This window comes from Nomascus leucogenys, chromosome 16 (assembly GCF_006542625.1).
Source record: "Nomascus leucogenys isolate Asia chromosome 16, Asia_NLE_v1, whole genome shotgun sequence".
Taxonomy (NCBI): domain Eukaryota; kingdom Metazoa; phylum Chordata; class Mammalia; order Primates; family Hylobatidae; genus Nomascus; species Nomascus leucogenys.
In genome coordinates, this window is record NC_044396.1 from 22,136,766 (window position 1) to 22,147,289 (window position 10,524).

The following is a 10,524-nucleotide window of genomic DNA, read 5'->3' on the forward strand; positions in this document are numbered from 1 at the left end:
CCCTCGGCCCGCGGCAGGGCCCCGGTGTCCTGGGCTGACAGCGAAGCTCGGAGCTCTGGGCGTGCGGTGGCTGCGGTGGCTCCTGGGCTCCTGGGTCCAACCGGGGCCGCGGAGCGTCTACGCGCACCCCATCCCCCTCCCGGCCGCGGAGTCTGGCGGCGGCGGGGACTGCTCGGGACCCGGACCCCCGGCGCCTTTCATCCCCTGTCCCCATTGTGATCTGTCTCCTGGCCCCGGAGCCCTCCCGCCCCACCCGCGCCGGGGTCTCCAGCGCGAAGGGCTCTGTCTCTGGTGTCCCCGGCCTGGGGCTGGCAAGCTGGGTTAGGAGCTATGACCTTGGGGCAAATAGGGATACGATCCTAGAGGCGCAGGGGAGCGCGCAGCGCTGAGTGCTGAGAGCCACGCGCCCTCTGCTGCACGGCCGTGGAATAAAACGAGACAGCGGCGCCACAGTCCCCTGCCCGCAGCCCACGCTCGGGCGAGCCTGGAGGATTGCATTTCCTCGTAGGCTGGCAGAGCCTTACATGAAGTGCTCATCTTCTACTTTCCTCCTCTTTAAAAAATTAACGTGGGTGAGGAGACGTCCTAGTTGAGTACATATTGATTCGAAATAACCAAAACTTTTAACAAATCACTTTTCTCAGAAGAATCTAGTAAGAGAAAGATAATTTCTTCCAAAGACATGAGAAGTTCCCTGGCTGGCCAAGAAAACTTGGCATCTGGCATACCTAGGAATCATTCAAAATAGTTTAATAGGAAGGACATTTTGAGGCCAGCCAGCATTATGACATTTGTGTGTCCTACGGCATTTCACCTTGGTGGGTACCTTTTTCATAAACACTCATTTATACCCACACTGACATAAAGATAAATATCTTAATATTATATATTTAAACATTTTCCTTAACCAAAACCTAATTTTTTTCTTTTTTGTTCTTATTTTAAAAGGAAACATTTTTCTCGGAATCTAAAAGTATTGTGGACCTGAGGCACTGTGCTTACAGGGCCTACTGGGTAAGTGAGGCTGTTTTGAGATATAGACAGAATTCATTTCCTACAAGGGACTTTGCCACAGAAAAATCCGGGGGTTTGTGGGAAGGAGTTCGGTTCTGTGGTCTCTGCAATCTCTGAGGGCAATAGTATTAGAGTTACAGTTGGGGACGCAGGACACAGTTTAATGTGATTGTGTCGGCCTTGACATCACATTACTTACATTTGAAAATATACAGATAAATAAAAGGATAAGTTATTGGTGTACATTTTTGCAATATATATCACAAGATCACTCTTTACTATTTATTTCAGTCAATTTCACCCAAACAAATATGATTCATGTTTAGACTTACTTGTTCTTGTTCTAAGATTCTAGAAAATTGTGTACTTCTGCTTATGTGGGTTTTGGGTTGATGTCACAGGGAATTCTTAGGCAAGAAAGCAGCAATAAACTTTTTAAATTTTTAGGACCATTGCAAAATGGAGTTTGTAGCAAAGAAGAACCTTTTATTTGTGTCTCTGTAGGTGCATTGTATCTGTTGGGGCCCATTGATGTAATTTTGTTTCTTTACATAATTTTCAAATATTAACTTAGTTGCTATGAGACTCTTCACTTGGCCCTGGGGATACGGCATTGATAGGTGCCAAGAATTGAGTACAAAGTTTATGAATGTAGAGTGGCTTCCCGGGATTCTGTGGAGGGAGCCAGGCAATTTGATCAGCAGGAATCCTTGTCTTTCATTTTCCGTGAAACTGGATTGTGGCTTTCCTAACAGGGATGAAGTAAGAGCATGTTTGATTCTTAAATATGTGTAAAACTTCAAACACCACCAAACTGCAGTTCACCAAATGGATTATTGTTATGGGAATTTTCCCTTATCTCTCACTTCTGGAAAGTGAATTAATTCTCAGTGGGAGCAGGCCCTCCCTACAGAGCTGCTGTTGGGGAGAGTGTCACATGTTCACCACAGGGTGGAGAGTGGTTCACCTTTGGTTACTCAGAAGCAATCTAAATTTTTTAGTAGCGTTTTTGGTATTACAGCGGTTGGCTTAGCATTGCTTTATTTTCCTGGTCAATTTTTTTTAATGAAGTTAACTTTATGCATTCATGTCTGTCAGTCTCAATCTAACTTTATTTTACTGAAGGCATTCTTCTTAGCAGGCTGTCATGATTCACTGGCTGCAAAAGACTACTCTAATACTGGATTTGTTCAAATAAAAAAAGTGCTTATCTTATTATGTACCTATGTTTCCATTAGAGGGAAGGATGGGTTCATTTCAGCATAATCCTAAGTAAAGGAACTGACAGTAGCTGAAGAAAAGTACTTTTCTTTGCCCCAGAAAAAAAAAATTCATGCAGTATATCAGGAAAATGTAACATAAAAAAACTTAAAATCTGTGTTCCAATTATTGTAATAAAAAGCTTCTAACATATTCGTAGTAAAAATGTAAAAGTATTTGCTTTTTCTCAAAAAATGTAAAGATATTGTTAAAATATTTTACGAAGTGAGATATACATTATTTATTAAATATTTAATTACAAAGCTAATAAAAAGCCAGATATTCTCATATTTGTTACCATTATAGTGTTTAAGTAAATATCTGGGGCTGGACTCAGTGGCTCACGTCTGTAATCCCAGCACTTTGGGAGGCCAAGGTGGGCGGATCTCTTGAGGTCAGGAGCTCAAGACCAGCCTGGGCAACATGGCAAAACCCCATCTCTACAAAAAATAAGAAGTTAGCCAGGCATGGTGGTGTGCCCCTGTAGTCCCAGCTGTTTACAAGGCTAAGGTGGGCAGATCGGAACCCAGGAGGTCGAGGCTGCAGTGAGCCATGATCATGTGACTGCACTCCAGACTGAGAAACAGAGTAAGACACTGTCTCAAACAAAATAAAAATAAATAAATGTCTATGGAGGCCAAGAGCCACTTGTTTCTTTGGGCCCCCATAGGTCTTTGCATACACATCCTTCTATCCTAATATTGGCAATTCTGCATTGTAATCAGACACTCTATTGTAACCATTGGGTTATAATCCAATGCCCCAATAAGCTGTTGACTGCTCATTTGTAAAGCAGGAATAATGACACTCACCTCATTGTTGTAAGAATTCAGTCAGTGAGCATAGGTAAATCACCTGTCATGTGTGGGCACTCAGTAAATGATGGCTATTCAGTCCCTCCTAGACAGTGCTAAACAGTTAGAATATAATTTAAGGAATGCAAAATTAAACACCTGGGCCATGTTCATGGGAAACATTTAAAAGGAATGAGTCTCCACAGCAGGAGGTGTTTTTTTTTTTTTTTTTTTTTTTTTTGAGCGAGTGTGGGTCATGGAGATGTCCATTCTACCATGCTTATGTTTTTCTTCTTAAACTGTGCCCCCTGAAGTTGAGCACTGTATCACATTATTTATCTCTGTATCTTAGGCAGCTAGCACCCTTTACGTAGCCTGAGTCCCAAGATACATATAGTAATTACTCACATAGTACTCCTTGAAATTATAAACTTTGAAAAATCCAAATGGAGACAATGGCAGTTTCACTTTGCAGAAGTTAGTAAATAATTTTGTTACAGATTATAGTTAGCAAATAATATTGTGCTGAAATTAGGTTGGTTTTGAATCTGGGTTAATTTACTAGCTTTGTGACTTTGGGCAAATTGCTTGATTGTGTTAAGATTCAGTTTCCTCGTCTATAAAACTAGGATAATAATAATACCTACCTCACAGAGTTGTGGTGAGGACTAAGATGATACAGTGTGTGTGAAGGATTTAACCTAGTGCCAATAATTAGAGCTTGATCAATGTCAGTTATCATTACTACGGTTACATGTTTCTCAGCTCGTATTTTGTGCTTAATATTTTCTATGTGCTAGGTGAGCTAAACGAGATAACTTGTCCCATCAGCCATTCACTCAACAAATCATTCTGAATGCTATTATGCGTCCGGCATCAGAACAGAGGCTATAGCCATAAACCAGATCAACATGACTCCTGCCCTCGCAGAGTTTATATGGGGATGGATGGGGGTACTATACAATCAATGACTCAAAATAAACAACAAAAGTAAATTTCCAATACTGAAAATTAGTATGAGGAAAGTAAAACAGGAATGAGGTAAAGAATAATGAGCGAGGAAATCCTACTTTAGATGCGGTGGTTATAGAAAACCTATTGAAGGAAGTACATTTGAGGAATCACTGAAAAAAGATCTGGGGGAGGGCGTTTCAGGCAGAGGAGACAGCAAGTATAAAGGCCCTGAGAAAGGAAGTTTCTAGAACAGAAAAGCTTGTGACTGAAGCATGGTGACTGAGGAAGAAAAGACAAGTAGTGGAGTCAGAGACAGTCAGGGGCTACAGCCTGCAGAGCCTTGCAGACAATGATAGCAAGAAGGGATTTTATACTAGTTGCACAGGGAAGCCACTAGGGAGTGGCTTACGCACAGGTGTATTATGCGCTGGGAAGGTATAATACAAACCACAACAAATATCTCATTGTAGAATTAAAAGACGTTTGGAGGTTACCTGGTCCAACTATTTATTTTATAGATGAGGAGACTTGTAGAAGTCCCCAGATACAACACGCTGTTGCCTAGCTCCTTGCTTTTATTCATCTGACAACTTCCTTTACAGAAAGATCCAAACTTCTTCTTCTGACTATAAAACCATTTAATCCTGTCTCTGGCTTCCCTCTTGGACTCTGAGTCTCTCAGTATCCTTCTTTGGTAAGATGGGAGGCAGCATCACACGTGGCCAAGAGCCCAGGTTTTATAGTTTGGATTCAGCTTCTAGGGCTTCTTCACTACATGATCTTATAAACTTATTTCACCTCCTCAAAGCTCAGTTTCCAAAGGTGAGATGTAGTAAGAGTACCCAGGGCTGCTGATCGTGGTAAATGGACTAGTTTGAGTGAATTGGTCACGTGAATGAACGTGATTCCCGGTATGTTGTTAGCTGCTCCATTAGGATTATTGTTATTGTAGTCAAGAACCATAGAATTGTGAAACGGGAATCGACTTTGTAATAAGACAGACCCGAGTTCATACTCTGACTCAAACACTTACTTGCTGCACCACCTTGAGCAAACTAAGCAATCCCTCTGAACTTCACGTGCTTTATTTGTAAATGGGGACTGGGCAGAAACGGGCGAAGGGAATTCTAGCCCCACAACGTGATGAGAATGAATGTCTGGAAGATGCTAGATACAACCCTGGCATATTTTCTTTGTTGAAAAAATGGTATGATTGTCATTACATATAATATTTTCCATTGTCAAATAACAGGTTGACTTTCCTAGTTCTCTAACTTGGATGAAAATTCACATGTATTTAATTAACATTATTTGAGTTCCTGATCTATAAAAATAGCTAACACTTATTGAAAACTGATTACGCACCAACACAGTTCTGAATGCTTCACATAGTCCTACTCTACAGCTGGTGTCATTGAGGCGTAGAGGTAAGTCAGATTACCCCAGGTAACTCAGCTAGGAAGTGATGGGACCAGCTATGAAACCAAACAGTTTGAACTGTTAGCCATCTGCTATGTGGTCTCCTCGAGGGCCAGCGAAATACCTTCGAGGAGCTTATAAAGGCAACTGCCTCGTGGTGATGTAATAGCAATGCATTAAGATTATGTGAGCGGTACTCCTCTATAAAATAGAATGTTCTATCAAAATGCTGGCCATTTTTAGGGCTTCCTGCTAAACTCCTTTTAACTATTTAGGGTAGCAGGGGATAACAGTAACTTTACATATAATAAACAGTTGAATTCAACTTCCCTTAGTAAACAGCTTTTCAGACTTTTAAAAATTTAGTTTCTGAAGTGTCTTTGTTTTTTCATAATAACTAGTAACACTTAACTCTTCTATAAGTAATAGAATCTATTTAGTTTTGAAGAGTAGTGGATAAATTCCAAGCTCATTACCTAGTTTCACTTTCAACCAGAAATGGAAAAAATATTAAGTGGGACAATTACACTAAAAATATGCGAAGTATACATTTTAAGTATTTTATATTCCAGAACAGCTGCCACATGTGATACTATAATCAATCTAATAAAAATAAAAGTCCACCTCTTCTTAGAACATAGGTTCTCCACTGGAGGCAGCTTTGCTCCCCTAGGGGATGTTGACAAGGTCTGGACACATTTTTGGTTTTCACAGCTGGGGGAGAGAGGGACTGTGTTCCATTGGCCTCTAGTGGATAGTGGATAGAGGCCGGGGATGTTGCTAAACATCCTACAATGCAGAGAATCACCCACTGACAACAGTGAATTTTTCTGTCCAAAACGTTAACAGTACCAAGATTTTGGAACCCTACCTTAAGAGCATACATAATGTAATGCTTTTGTAAAAGGTCTGTGTTAGAGTTGCATATGTATCCAGCAACATGTGAGCCCTAGGACAGGGCTTTGCCCATAATACTCCCTCACTCATCTTTTGTTTATTGGGTTGAGTAGAAAAGAACAAACTCCAGCCTCCACACCTTAAGATTATTGTCTATTCACTTTGCTTCAACACATTTCCAATGATGGCTTTGCACCTAAATCATAGTGGTTTGGTTAAGTTAATATTAGCTTCACCACATGATTAAACTTCTCTTTTGCTTATAAATCACCATTTTGTATAGGGGAATTTCTGACTTCCCTTCAGTTATAAGAACAATTTAACATTTTCCATGCAAGGGGAATTGTAGGCATTACAAATACGTTTTTTCCTCCTGTTCAAGGGCAGGAGTCCTCATTCACCGGTGTCACTAACTGACAACAGTCTTAAGAGTATACAAGTGGAAAATCAGCACTTTATAATCCTATAACATATGTGGATAGGCTATAGGAAACAAAGATAATTACATTTTATAACTGTAGTTTTCTCATTTGTGTTTATCCAGGTTGATTCTAAAGAAGAAAGAAAATCTATATGCATGAAAAGATGTCTTAAAAAGTTTTGAACTACTCAAAGTTAAGATTTGGGGAAATCAGAAATAGTATATAACCTAAGAAAACTGCCACTGGCTGTGAACCCCCGTGGCATTTTCTTTGCACTTCTTTGCTTCTCGTTAGATTGTATGTGTTTTTACCATTTCACACAAACTTCTAAAGATTATTCCACACCCTTAGCTCTGTGCTTCTATTAGTGTCTCTATCTCTCTTCCTCTCTCTCTTCCATCTGAGTACAATGGCTAGAAAATAATACACACTTGAATGAATAAATGTCATTTAAATATTTTAATGAACAGAAGGAATAGTACAATATATTTCCCTTGACCAATGTATTGTGATTGCTTTTTTCTTTCTTTTTTTTTTTATCTTTTGCTGTCTTTGACCAAGCCGAAAGAGTTACAACCAAATTCAAAAAGCCACCCAACCCAAGATCAAAACTGATGAGTCAAAAATGTGTGCTATTCCTCCAAGAACTCATTGACATGCCAGTCTCTGACCTTCCTAGGATGAGGCCACAGCTCCCAGTAGCTCATGAACCTAGACTGGCATTCAGTATTTTAGGAGTTTCATTGCACCATCTGTCTGTTCATCCATCCATCCCTCCATTCCTTCAACCATGCAACAATTCACAGCAGTCTTAATGGCTCTTTTTTAAAAGATTTGTTATAGAATTATCTCCTTCTACTTCCACTCTCAGTTAATCCCCACTCCGGGAGTCAGTGAATAAGACAGTAAGCCAGCATGGCTGGTGAGAAACCACAGGACAGAACAAAGTGGCCCAGTTGGCAGGAGACACTGTAGCCTGTTTTGTTAGCATTCAACTCTGCATCAGCTGCCCCCCACATGACCCTGCACACACTTCAGGGGTGCACATGATGACTGCTCCATGACAGGAAGAAAATATGAGAAATTCTATTTATAGTTAATTTTTTAGCCTCTAAAATTTTCTACTTTGTTTATATTTTATAATATATAAAATAATAAAATACTGTGAATATATACTTTATTTTTTAAAAATGCAATGTTGTGGGAACATGTGGAAGAACTGTGTCCCAAGGGCCTTACATCATTCAAAAAGAGTCTGGAGTCCAATGGTGACGCAAAGACCCAGGTGACCCAGAGCCGTGTTTTGCAGGTCGCCTGTACCCTCAGTCCTGCTATCTGTTCCTCCTTTCCTATGGCACTGATATCACTGTTTGACATGTATTTCATGCCCAGTGTGTTGGCACTGTGCTTGTGCCCGATAAGCCCTTTCCTTAGTATTCATAGCCATGTCTAGTATCATTTCTCTTGAGCAATGTTTGGAAGTCGCCTTTATCTTTCAATTTTTTTCTTCTCCTTGATGCTTCTAGGTAGTTCCTTAACCTGCTTTTATCTCTTCCGTGTTTGACACATAAACACTTTTGAAAAGCATGAAACCTTTTCAAAAAGAACCTTTCTTATGGCCGGGCATGGTGGCTCACACCTGTAATCCCAGCACTCTGGGAGGCCAAGGTGGGCAGATAACTTGAGGTCAGAAGTTTGAGACTAGCCTGGCCAACCTGCTGAAATCCCATCTCTACTAAAAATACAAAAATTAGCCAGGCATGGTGGAACGTGTCTGTAATCCCAGCCAAAACCCCACCATTGATTGCACTCCAGCCTGGGTGACAGCAGAGTGATACTGTGTCTCAAAAAAAAAAAAAAAAAAAAAAAAAAAGCCTTTCTTTAGTCATCTGTGTATATTTTTAAAATTATTTACCAAATAGTGAATACTTTTGCCCAGCTGAAAGCATTACCCTGAAGCTATAAACTTTCTTCTTTATACCTTGTGGTTATTTCATAATTCCTCTGCAACTCTCCACTCCTCTTGGGGCCTAATCAATGTTTCATATCAATTAAGCTCCCAAGAATAAGAGACTTAGTACACCTCACAATCTTGACAACAGGCCCTTTGTTAGAGAAAACAAATTGAAAGGAATGAATTAGACCTTCTCAGATAAGGTGTCATTAAAATACTCTTTTAATTAAGAAATATTTGTAATGGGCTCTCTGAAATTTACATATCAAGTTACAAGTTAAGCCACAAAGTACTTACTGTTCCACCCTGCCACTCCCCAACCCACCACCATCATAATTGACCGTGACTTCTAGTAATTTGCTGTCTGAGGTAAAGCTTTTTTTAAAAAAATTCTCAGCTATCCTGTAAAGCTCAAGGTAGTAATTATCAGTACCTGAACATTCATGGGGTGTATATGCCTATATTGTTTGTGGAGGAAATTTACCTGAAGTTGCCATCTATTTGGCTGGTGTGGAGTGGAATGTGTCAGTTGGAAATGCTTTTTGGATTTTCAAGAGCATCGTACTTTGCTAATCATGACTGTGAAACAAAGATTTGTGTTAGGAAGAGGTATCTGTATTATGTATGTGAACTTGCCATAAGCATCTCTACACAAAACTGAATGAAATGGAGAACTAAAGTCACTAATGAGAAAATTAAGGCAAACTTAGAGAAAAGAGAGAGTGGGTAAGTTCAAGTACCAGCATGAATCATGCCAATTAGTGTCATCGGAGTCTAATGCCACAGACTCATTGCTAATCTACCTCTTCAACTTGCACTTTAGAAGCATGAGTGCTGAAAGAGATAAATATGTGAGGAGAGACTCTGCTGTTATATCTCCTAAAACATGTTTCTTTTATACTAAGTGAAATTAGTTATTAAAATTAAAATTTGCAAATGATAAGCTTTGGATATATGTAAAGCTGCTTCTCTTCTTCCATGCACACTCTTTTTATAAAGAAGCCTGGGTTGCAGCAACAGACATCTGTATATTTCTGCAAGAACTCTTTGAGAAGCCAGTCTCTGGCCTTCCTAAGATGAGGCCACAGCTCCCAGTAGCTCATGGACCTAGACTGGCATTCAGTATTTTAGGAATTTCATTGCACCATCTGTCTGTTCATCCATCCATCCCTCTATCAATTTATCCATCCATCTATTCATTCCTTCAACCACGCAACAAATATCTTTGAGCTCCATTCTAGGTTCCAGATACTGTGTTAAGTGCTGGGGCTTCAATAGTGTAATGAAACCAATAAAGTCTTTACCTTCATAAAACCTCCCTGTCACCACTACTTATCACACACACACACACACACACCCCAACTCTTATATTACAAACATAATTTAAAAGTGTTGTTGTTACTCCTAAAGTTCCCAGTGTGATAATCTGAGCTCCTATATATTCACTGATGTGCAGTCTTTTCAGTTCTTAGTTCTTCCCAGCACTTGGCCTTGCCCTTACATCTGCTGTGCTTGGCTTGTACAATTTTCCTACCCTTAATAGGCCCCCTTCTTTGGGCTCCTGATCCATCCACGTGCCCCTTGTGATGCCTTAGATCTTGCTGTAAACTGATCTCACAAGAGCAGAAGTGTAAATTCTGTGAGTGCAGTATTTTCAAACACTTCCATTTGTATTACAGTTCCATGGGAGCCAGGTTCCTTTCAGGGTAAGAATTCCCTTGAACAAATGCGTTTGGAATCATCCAAATTTCAAATGAGCTGAGTACATATTATAGAAATGTATGTACATGTTGGAACAGAGAATATGTAC

General features: G+C 40.0%; 1 long non-coding RNA gene across 1 annotated transcript; it reads left to right on the forward strand.

Annotated features, from left to right (window-relative positions):
* Nucleotides 1-695: 695 nt before the first annotated feature.
* Nucleotides 696-7,260, forward strand: LOC101176485. Its single transcript, XR_179515.3, has 3 exons — nt 696-818; nt 949-1,014; nt 6,883-7,260. It is a non-coding gene; the product is annotated as an uncharacterized LOC101176485 (long non-coding RNA).
* Nucleotides 7,261-10,524: the final 3,264 nt, after the last annotated feature.